Below are 9,496 nucleotides of genomic sequence, written 5' to 3'. Positions count from 1 at the left end.
ATCAACCATCTCGAGTCAACGCTGAATATGCTGCTGAAAATAACTTTTATGCTGCAGCCCAGCCTCACTCTCTGTTCATGCTGAACACCAAGCTCAACCATGTTGCGCCGCAGCGTGTTGCTGGGAGAATTGAGCTACTCTCTCACACCAAAAGAGTCGCCCAGCAGCAGCCATATTAGTGCTCTCTCGGCGGTGCTATGTTTTCATTTCAGTTTTGCTGTCGAAGCGAAGCGGTGTTGTGTTGCTGTTACCTTGCCGCTGTTCCGTGGAAGAAGAAACCGTTGAGGTTGTGGAGTCAGGAATTTCGCTGCAAGAGCGCGCGCGCGAGATCGTGGAGTTGCGGGAAGTGAAGTGCTGCGATCAACTCCAGGTTTTCGAGGTACACAGTGGAAAGTGGTCTACGCGGCTTTTGTGAGTGTATGCTGTGTGGTGGCGCGCAGATCGCGGCTCTTGAGCTATTCAACGTAGAGTTGCCGGTCTTGGTGGAAGTGTGTGGTATAGTTCCGTGGCGCGTAAAAAATACCTTTGGTGAAGCTGTACTGTTGGTGTGGTAGCGCTAGAGATTCTTTTGCCTTTTCTGGACCATCTCGAGCTTTGGAGTGCGGGTCTTCACGCAGCATCCCACAAGGGACTCTGGGTCAAGAAGTTGCGCGCACACGTTTTTGAACACCAGAGTGGCGGATACACCTAAAGGAAGAGACCGTTGTGTTTTCGTTTTTCGGGAACGCTGCAAAACGGGAAGAAAATAAAAATCGGATGAAACAGCAACAAAAGTAGAGTGAAGACGACTAAAGAGCAATAATAAAAGGTTGAAAGATTTTGTTCCTCTCTTTAACTCCCGTGCTGAAGGTCTGGTTAGTTGTGTTCCAGTTTTGGGATATTCACGGTAAAGAGCTCGTTCGGAAGAAGGTGTGGACCCCGAAAGTGAAACAGCTCAAGGAGAAGTGACCCGGCCTGAAGAAGCGATTTCGTAGGAAAACACGTGGAACCGTAACGAGAGAGAGAGAGGTGCGAGGGTGGCTTGTTGGCGTATGTGTAATACACATAGTTTGGTGAAGAAGGAAGAGACGCTTAAGAAAACAGCAGAAAAATCTATCAAAACAACTTGTGAGGAAGTGTGAGGTGAACGGTGCGTTATTATTTGGTATTTGGATTGCTGGAACAACATCGAAGAAGACGACGACGCACTTGTACGGAATCTGTGAAGTGGAAGTTGACGACAGTTTGTGGGCGCGACGAACAACAAATTTGAAGAGCTGTTGTGGAACAGGATCTAGAATTGGACGGTAGACGTGAGAGGTGAGTGGAATTTAAGTTATTCATATAGGCTTATGATAATAGGGTGTGCTATAAGGGGGAATGTTTGAGCTGGTTTTGATTGGAGCGACCATGGAAGTTGACGGAAATTCTTGAAAACTGGTTGCGGAAAAATAAATCTGCACATAATCAATTTTATAATTAGATTACCAGTGATTTATTGCACCTTTTTTGTAATATTTAAAGTCAACTGTGTAATTATGTCCACAGTGTTTCTAGATTGATACACGTCTGAACATATTTGAAAAAGCTGTTTTAATCTAGTTAAGGAAAATCCTCTTGCTAACCATGAACCATAGGCCGTTGTAAACATTTTCCAAAGTTTTCGTCTACTCCTCCCTCCCTGAGAAAACGGTCTGAAACATTGGTCTATAAAAATATTTGTTTCCAAAAAAACATCAAAATTAGTGCAATCAGATGGAAACAATTTAGAATGCATTCTCCTGCGTTTATTTCATTTCATTTCATTTTATTAGGTTGCTTTAACAATTACATTGGTGCAGTTGTTATCCTGAGCTGAGATATGGACTACCTTTCAACAGCTGATTTGTTCAAAATGGGGAGAGAGTTAACTGGTACTGAGGAGAACGAATTGGACAGAGAAGGAAAAAAAATAGCTAAATTCCTGCGTTTAAAATCATTTTTAACATTTTTTAGTAAACTTTCGAAAAAAATGTTTTCCGCGCAATGTCACCTCCATTGACGGTAATAAATAGGCTTAGTGATTTTTCACGCTCAAAAATTGCAAATTTCACGGGGACTTTAATTTCAAAACACCAAATTTCACGAAAATTTCGCGGAACGTGAAAAAACTACTTTTCATGCTTGTTTTCAATAAACTTAAAAAATCATAACTTTATTTGAACGTGACACTACAAAAACTTATAGTTAACTTAAAAAAAAACGTATAGCCATTTATTGAGCTGCTTTTTTAATGTTCGACTGATATAGCTAAACAGTTTGCGCCGATTTGCTACTATTTTATCCTTTACATTTTATTGAATTTCATATCAAATCCAAATTCAACAAAACAATCTAACAATTAGAATAACTTTTTTTGCGATATTTTTCCTTGTTGAAAATATTTTTTGAGTTTTCATTTCACTTTTCAAAAACTAAATTTAAAATCGATAGGCAAAATAATTTAATCTGTAACGAAATCTTCAAAATGTTATTTAAAAAAATCCGAACAAAAACAAACATTTTTTCTAATTTCCACGGGAGCCATTCACGCAAGTAATCAAATATTGTGAAAATTAAACAGGTGAAATGTTCTTAAAAGGTGACTTTAAAGATAAAAAACTAAATCGAAAAAAAAACTAAAAAATAAAAATAAATTGTTATTACAGGTCATGAAAACATTGCTAAATCAAGTTAGTTTCCTTAGTAAAATTGGAAAGATTATCTAGTAAAAAGCAATCTATTTACTCAATATTTTTTCTTTACTCTGATGAAATTCAATTTATCAATCTATTTTTTTGCTCCTCCTGTTGAATCATTGACCGGAGGAAAAGGGAAAGACGAATTTTTCCACTTAATGTTACTTTTACAAGAATGTTTCTACTAATTGATTTCTAAAAAAAAACAAAAACAAATATCACAATAAAATAAAATTTAACAAGTTTCGGTTGAAAAGTACAGAATTTATAAACAAAATGCGAGATTATTTTTTTTCTTTGACTGATTTTTGTTAACATCATTTAAGTTTTCGTTGCATCTTAGTAAATGTTCTAACAATTTTATGTTAATATAGGTTTTTCTAACAATTTTTCAAATGATTAATATCACACTTTTCAATTGAAAACTAATAAAATTTACTCAAAAGCCATTAATGAATGCAAAATTGATTATGTTATTATTTTTAAGAATTGATTTGAGAAAATTGACAAATTTCACGGGAGGGCAAGGAAATCTTCAAATTTCACGAATTTCACGCTGTCCGCGAAATCGTGAAAATTCACTAACCCTAGTAATAAACAAAACTAATTGCAGCAGAAGGTCAAATTAAAAAAAAAATAATGAGTAAAAAAACACTGGCCCGTAAATACTCGAAATAGAAGTTTATCTGAGATAACCCTTTTTTGAAAATTTTAGAGGTTTAACTCTTGAAAATTTAAAGAATAACATTCGAAGAGTGTCTAATACATATTTACTGTTTTATTTTAATTTTCGAAATAAAAAGGGCCTTATAATATATATATTAAAAAAATATATTCAAATTGTTGTTAAGATGTTGGCAATAGAAAATAGGGGTTGTTTGGCTGGGACTTCGAAAACTATTATGTTTTTGTTTATTTTTCTTTAAGTCACTTAGTAAGCAGAAACTCAATCTTAAGTGTTTCTTTGATTTTTTAAATTTTCTGAACTATTTGAAAAAAAAGTCAATCAAACGCTATCTGGCTCTATCTCGAAAAAATATCAACATCTCTGGGAAGTACTTTTCGATTGCTAATTTTATTTTGCATTTAAAACATTTTTTCTAATTTACCGTTGGGTTACCGTGACCCTCCGATGTGGGGTTTTGGTCAGCTCTTTATACACAGTAAAAAATTATAAATTTGTAGGGTGTCATTTTGGAATGTCTTTAATGTTGTTATTTTACCTCAATTTGGACTGAAAAAGAAGCAGTTCACCAAAAAGGTGGTAAAATTACATATTTTTTGGAGGTAAAATAACACATTTTTCTGATATCAAAGATGTACTCATTCCCAGATGTAATGTTATCATGACGTTTTATGAATGTGTAAGAAAAATGGCGAAAATGATATGAAAAACGAAAAATATCAAAGTAAAAAACCCACACGAAAACGTTAAAAATTGATTTTGGGAAAAAGAAGATTAAAAAAATCCTCCAAGAGATAAATTTAAATTGTTGCTGCCAACATTGTATGGAGCCTTGTATAAGAAAGTGTATGAATCATCCGTTTTCGCCTAGAATTATATCGGGGGGACAAAATTCACCAGCTGTATTTCTTCAAATCAGCTTATTTTTAGTGGAAATAAGCTTAGCTTCTATGCCAAAATCGGGAAATTTAAAAAAAGTGTATTTTTAAGACAAAAAAAAACTGCTAATAATTATGTTAGAACTATCAATAAACAACTTTACTCTTTCAAAATTATGGGTGTGGTTTAAAGGAATTGTCATAAATCTAGATTACATTGTCAAAAGGTCCTATCTGCATAAAAAACCCATGACGGATAGGTTGTTTTAAAAATTTAATCAAGAAATCACGTAATGAACAAAAATATGATTTTTCAACCTAAAAAAAAATGATTTGTGATAAAAGATATTATTTGCACTCAAAATAATTATACTTTGGGAAATGACTGATTAATGTATGTCTGTGTACGAGATCATATTAATTTGGATGTTGCCAGAATCGGGAAAAGTAGCAGACATTGTTGCCAAAATCGGGAGTTGCCAAAAACGGGATGGCACTGTATATCGGGAATCTCAAATGAAAACAAAAGGGGTGCATATTGCCCCGCATACTTAGGTAAAGCCTTCTACAAAATAGTAGGTTATGCAACATATTGCAAAACTAGATTCTTTCTGCACAAGTCGTACATTTATCCAATGAGGCTCTGCAGAGTTCAATTTTCCAGCTCCAAAAAAAGGTGCTGAAAAGTACTACATTTCAGCATTGTTTGTTGGTAGGAAAAAGTAGGTCGTTTCGTTTCTCCTAACACGGAGAAAAAAGAGTTCCCAAGATCGTGAACAAGCGTTCATGAAAATGGGAACCACGAACAAATTGTTCAAATCCCATGGTACGATTTCCAAAATATAATAATTAGATTAACAGTTTCTTGTAAACAATGCTAGAGTTGGCGGGGTCCGATCTTATTAAGGACCCAGGCTCGAAATGGAGTTAGAGTCGCTAAAATGGTCAGAATCTGGAGTCGAAGTCGGCTAATTTTCAACAACTTTCTATGAGAGCTTGAGTCGAAGTCAGAATTGGAGTCGTAGTCACTTCAAAAACTATCCAACTTTGCTGCCCTGCTCGTAAGAACCTTGTTAAGTTGCAAACTTGGGTCCTCCCAAATAGTGATTGTTTAGACTGTTTCTGTGTTTCTTTCGTGTTCTTATATAATTTCCTAAAACCTCCTATTCTCCCTGATTACAATCGCGTTTCCCAAAACCCATTCCCGTGGCCAGTTGTTTGCAAATTATATCGAAACCCACCCTAGATCCATCTTCTAGCCATCATTTCGCACATCCGCCTTTATTACCCCCCTAATGACGTATTATTTTTTTTCGCGAAACTCGACTATTTTGATCGCACCCGGCTCCCAATTAGGGGCGGTACGTGATAGTTCCTTTTGCACCACGGACGAAGGCCAACTTTTTATGGCACCTCCTAGAACCGCCAGCAAAACATCTGATGAAGCGCCCTCCTGTATCTACTAGGTGCTGCCTGGAAGCATTCTAAACATTCCAGGCTTCGTGACCGCACGGCTCAAAGTTCGAAGCAAGAAGAAAAAGAAATAGAAATAGTTCCGAGGAATGCCACCAATCAAAGTTCTCTCTCGAGGGAACACATTTCGTGATTTGAGATAGAAGGCTGCCGAGAATCTCGCGCGGAACAAAAACAACAAACCTTTCGTGTGTTGGTTTGCTGAAAAAAAAACCGCGGCAAAATATAAATTCATGCTCGTCTTCGCCGCCATCGTCGTCTTGTATGTACGTACACGGGGAAAAGTTAGTACATAACCGAGCATGAAACCAAGAGTGAGAAGGGTGTCCACCAAGCTGAAACAATGTTCGCTTTTTGTACCCAGCTCCACCGTCATCACTCCGGTGGGAGTCTTCCTCGCCCCGGGGGCGAGTGAGATTCTTCCCACTTCCATGAGAGAGGTCAGTTCTCATGGAATGAAATTCTTTAATTTAATTTTTTTTACTTTACATTTTTAATGTTAAAATCCTGAATTAGAATTGGAAAATGTAAAATTAAACAAAACTACAATTTGTATAAAAAACTAAAAAAATGAGGTAAATCAATATTTCATTATGACTCCAAATACAACTATCATACAAATTTGAAACAAATTAGCTGACTCCGACTCCGGCTTTTGAAGATTTGGCAACTCCGACATCGACTCTAAATTTGGCTATTCAAAATGTGCCGACTCCAACTCCAACTCCAACTCCAACTCCAACTCCAACTCCAACTCCAACTCCAACTCCAACTCCAACTCCAACTCCAAAACTTCGAACTTCACAGACTCTTATTCCGACTGTGACTCCGACTCAACAGGCTTGAAAAATTATTTATTTCTGAAAGTCCTATCATCATTCCGTTACAGTCATGCCCCGGTTATGATTCGTTCAGCTGCCTCGGTTTAGCACGGCCCAGTGCTTAACTGAAGCACAGAACTTATGCGACTTGGGCTATATGGGAGTCATTGGCTATAATCCTATGAAAAATCATCCAAACTTCAAAAAATTGTAGTGTTTTGGAATCGGGATAGTGTGATGAATTTCACAAAATACTTATTTTTTCGTGTATTTAGGAAAATGCAATGTTCCTCGGAAAAATTCCTAAAATTATTTTGATTGCAATTTGGGAATTAAATGGTCTTGATTTTTTCATACGTTTCGAAAATAATTAAAAAAATTTTTTAACATTCAGTGCAGAATCGATTATCCGAAGGCTTTGGCAAAATTTCACTTCGGATAATCGAATCACAAACAATTTTTTTCGATGTCTTATTTTTGATTGTCGAACTTAAGTATAACCCCTTAACTATTCTAAAGCGATTTAGAAATTTTCAATCCAAGATGGCTAACCCTTATTTAAAAAACCAAAAACAGATATTTTTTTGGAAAATACATAAATTTGTGAAAATTTTGAGTTGTTCAAAAAATAATATAAGTTTCAAAAGTTATGTATGGTTTTCCGATCATATACCCATATGGTAAAAACTGATTTTTTTAGTGTTTTTTCAAAAATACGTTGTTTTGTGTAAATTTTGAATATAAAAAAATATATTTTCGTTGAAATGCATGGAAAATCATTTAAAATCCGACTAAAGTATTTTTTTTCAGAAACACGCAGTTTTGGCAAAATTTCACAAAAAATATTACTATCGAAAAGTATTAAGATTTCCGGTCATTGCATCCCCCATATGCGATTCTAAAGCGAGGCAGGACTGTACAGTGTACGTGCATTTTTTTTTAAAATTTAATATAGGCAACCAACCATTCAAATTTGACCTGAATCGGGTCGCAGAACTCGAGTTTGATGTTAAAAGCAAGAAAATAAAAAAATGTTTTTTTTTGCTCATAGTAAACTTCGGACAGTTGAAACTTCGGATAATCGAGTCTGGACTGTATTCAAAATATTCACAAAACTACATATTTTCAAAAAAATACTCAAAATATCGGTTTTTACAATATATTTATCAAAAGATCGGGATTTGTTAATACATTTCGAAAGCTATACAATTTTTTTTTAAACTCAAAATTTTCATAAAGGTACGTACTTTTGAAAAATACTAAAATTTTCAGTTTTTTTGCAATATGGGTATCAAATGATGGGGTTTTTTCATATATTACGATATTATTAAAAAAAATCGTGAAATACTAAAAATTAAAAAATATTTTTTAATACTTGTAATTTTTAACCTAATCTATTCGATAGTAATAATATTTTTTGTCAAATACTCAAAATTTCCACAATAGTACGTATTTTCGAAATAAATACTCAACAAAATAGTTTGTTGCAAAATGGGTATCAAATTTTTTGAATTTTTTTAGACATTTCGGTAGTAACGTTATTTGTTAAATGCTAATAATTTTTAAACTAGTTTTGTAGTTTTGTGAAAATTAATATTTACACCCAAAATTAAAGAACGAGGGGATAGTCCTAACGAAAAGAAACGTGAGGAAAGTGCTATATTGCGAGAGTATAGTCCTCTCGCGTGTTCATTCGTTCATTGGAACAGTTCGTCCTATGAGTGGCTTATATGGACAAACGACCGCCACTTAGTCACCGAACCGTGGTGGCCCATACGGCAAAGGCACGGTTCAATATGCCGAAGGTCGTGGGTTCGAGTCTCCGTACCGGTACTTTTTTTTATAGATGAACTTTTTTGGAAAATGAACCATGAGTAAAGTACTCTTGGTAATTTTGGGATTTATCCTCTCCGTCCGCACACCGTACCATTTTACTACCGAATCGTGCTCTTTATCCTCTCGTATGCCGATGCCCAGTTCTGGGTGTAAAATCATATTATTACTATCGAAATTCATACTTAATTACACCCAGAACTGGGCATCGGCATACGAGAGGATAAAGAGCACGATTCGGTAGTAAAATGGTACTGTGGATAAATCCCGAAATTACCGAGAGTACTTTACTCATGGTTCATTTTACAAAAAAGTTCATCTATCAAAAAAAAGTACCTGTACCGAGACTCGAACCCAAGACCTTCGGCATATTGAACCTTTCCTTTGCCGTATGGGCCACCATGGTTTGGTGACTAAGTGACGGTCGTTTGTCCATATAAGCCACTCATAGGACGAACTGTTCCAATGAACGAATGAACACGCGAGAGGACTATACTCTCGCAATATAGCACTTTCCTCACGTTTCTTTTCGTGAGGACTATCCCCTCGTTGATCACTTGATACCCATATTTAAAAAAAACCAAAAACAGATATTTTTTTCGATAATACATAAATTTGTGAAAATTTTGAGTAGTTCAAAAAATAGAATAAGTTTCAAAAGTTATGTATGGTTTCCGATCATTTTATACCCATTTGGTAAAAACTGAATTTTTTAGTGTTTTTTTTTCAAAAATACGTTGTTTTGTGTAAATTTTGAATATGAAAAAATATATTTTTGTTGAAATGTCTGGAAAATCATTAAAAATCCGACCTAAGCATTTTTTTTTCAAAAACAAATAGTTTTGGGAAAATTTCACAAAAAATATTACTATCGAAAAGTATTAAGATTTCCGGTCATTGCATCCCCCATATGTGGTGCTAAACCGAGGCATGACTGTACAGTGTACACACCTTTTTGGGTACAGTTGCCTTAACAAACATAACATTACGGGTTTGTGTCACGCAAACTTCTTAAAGGCTACGCTCATTCTTTTATTCTGTTTCGGAATCATTCGGAATCATTTCAAACTTTGGTATTTTTTTACTTGTTTTTATTGACAAGGTTATTGA

At 35.1% G+C, this 9,496-nt stretch overlaps 1 protein-coding gene across 1 annotated transcript in view; it reads left to right on the top strand.

The window, feature by feature from the left end:
- The first annotated feature begins 212 nt into the window (after positions 1–212).
- Positions 213–9,496, top strand: part of LOC6033300 (coiled-coil domain-containing protein 85C) — a 96,245-nt gene continuing 86,961 nt past the window's right edge. Inside the window, 1 exon segment of the mRNA XM_038254896.1 lies at positions 213–1,299. The gene's annotated coding sequence lies outside the window, so the exon portion shown is untranslated.

Source organism: Culex quinquefasciatus, chromosome 2 (genome assembly GCF_015732765.1).
Source record: "Culex quinquefasciatus strain JHB chromosome 2, VPISU_Cqui_1.0_pri_paternal, whole genome shotgun sequence".
NCBI lineage: Eukaryota > Metazoa > Arthropoda > Insecta > Diptera > Culicidae > Culex > Culex quinquefasciatus.
This window is presented reverse-complemented; position numbering and strand designations above follow the sequence as displayed.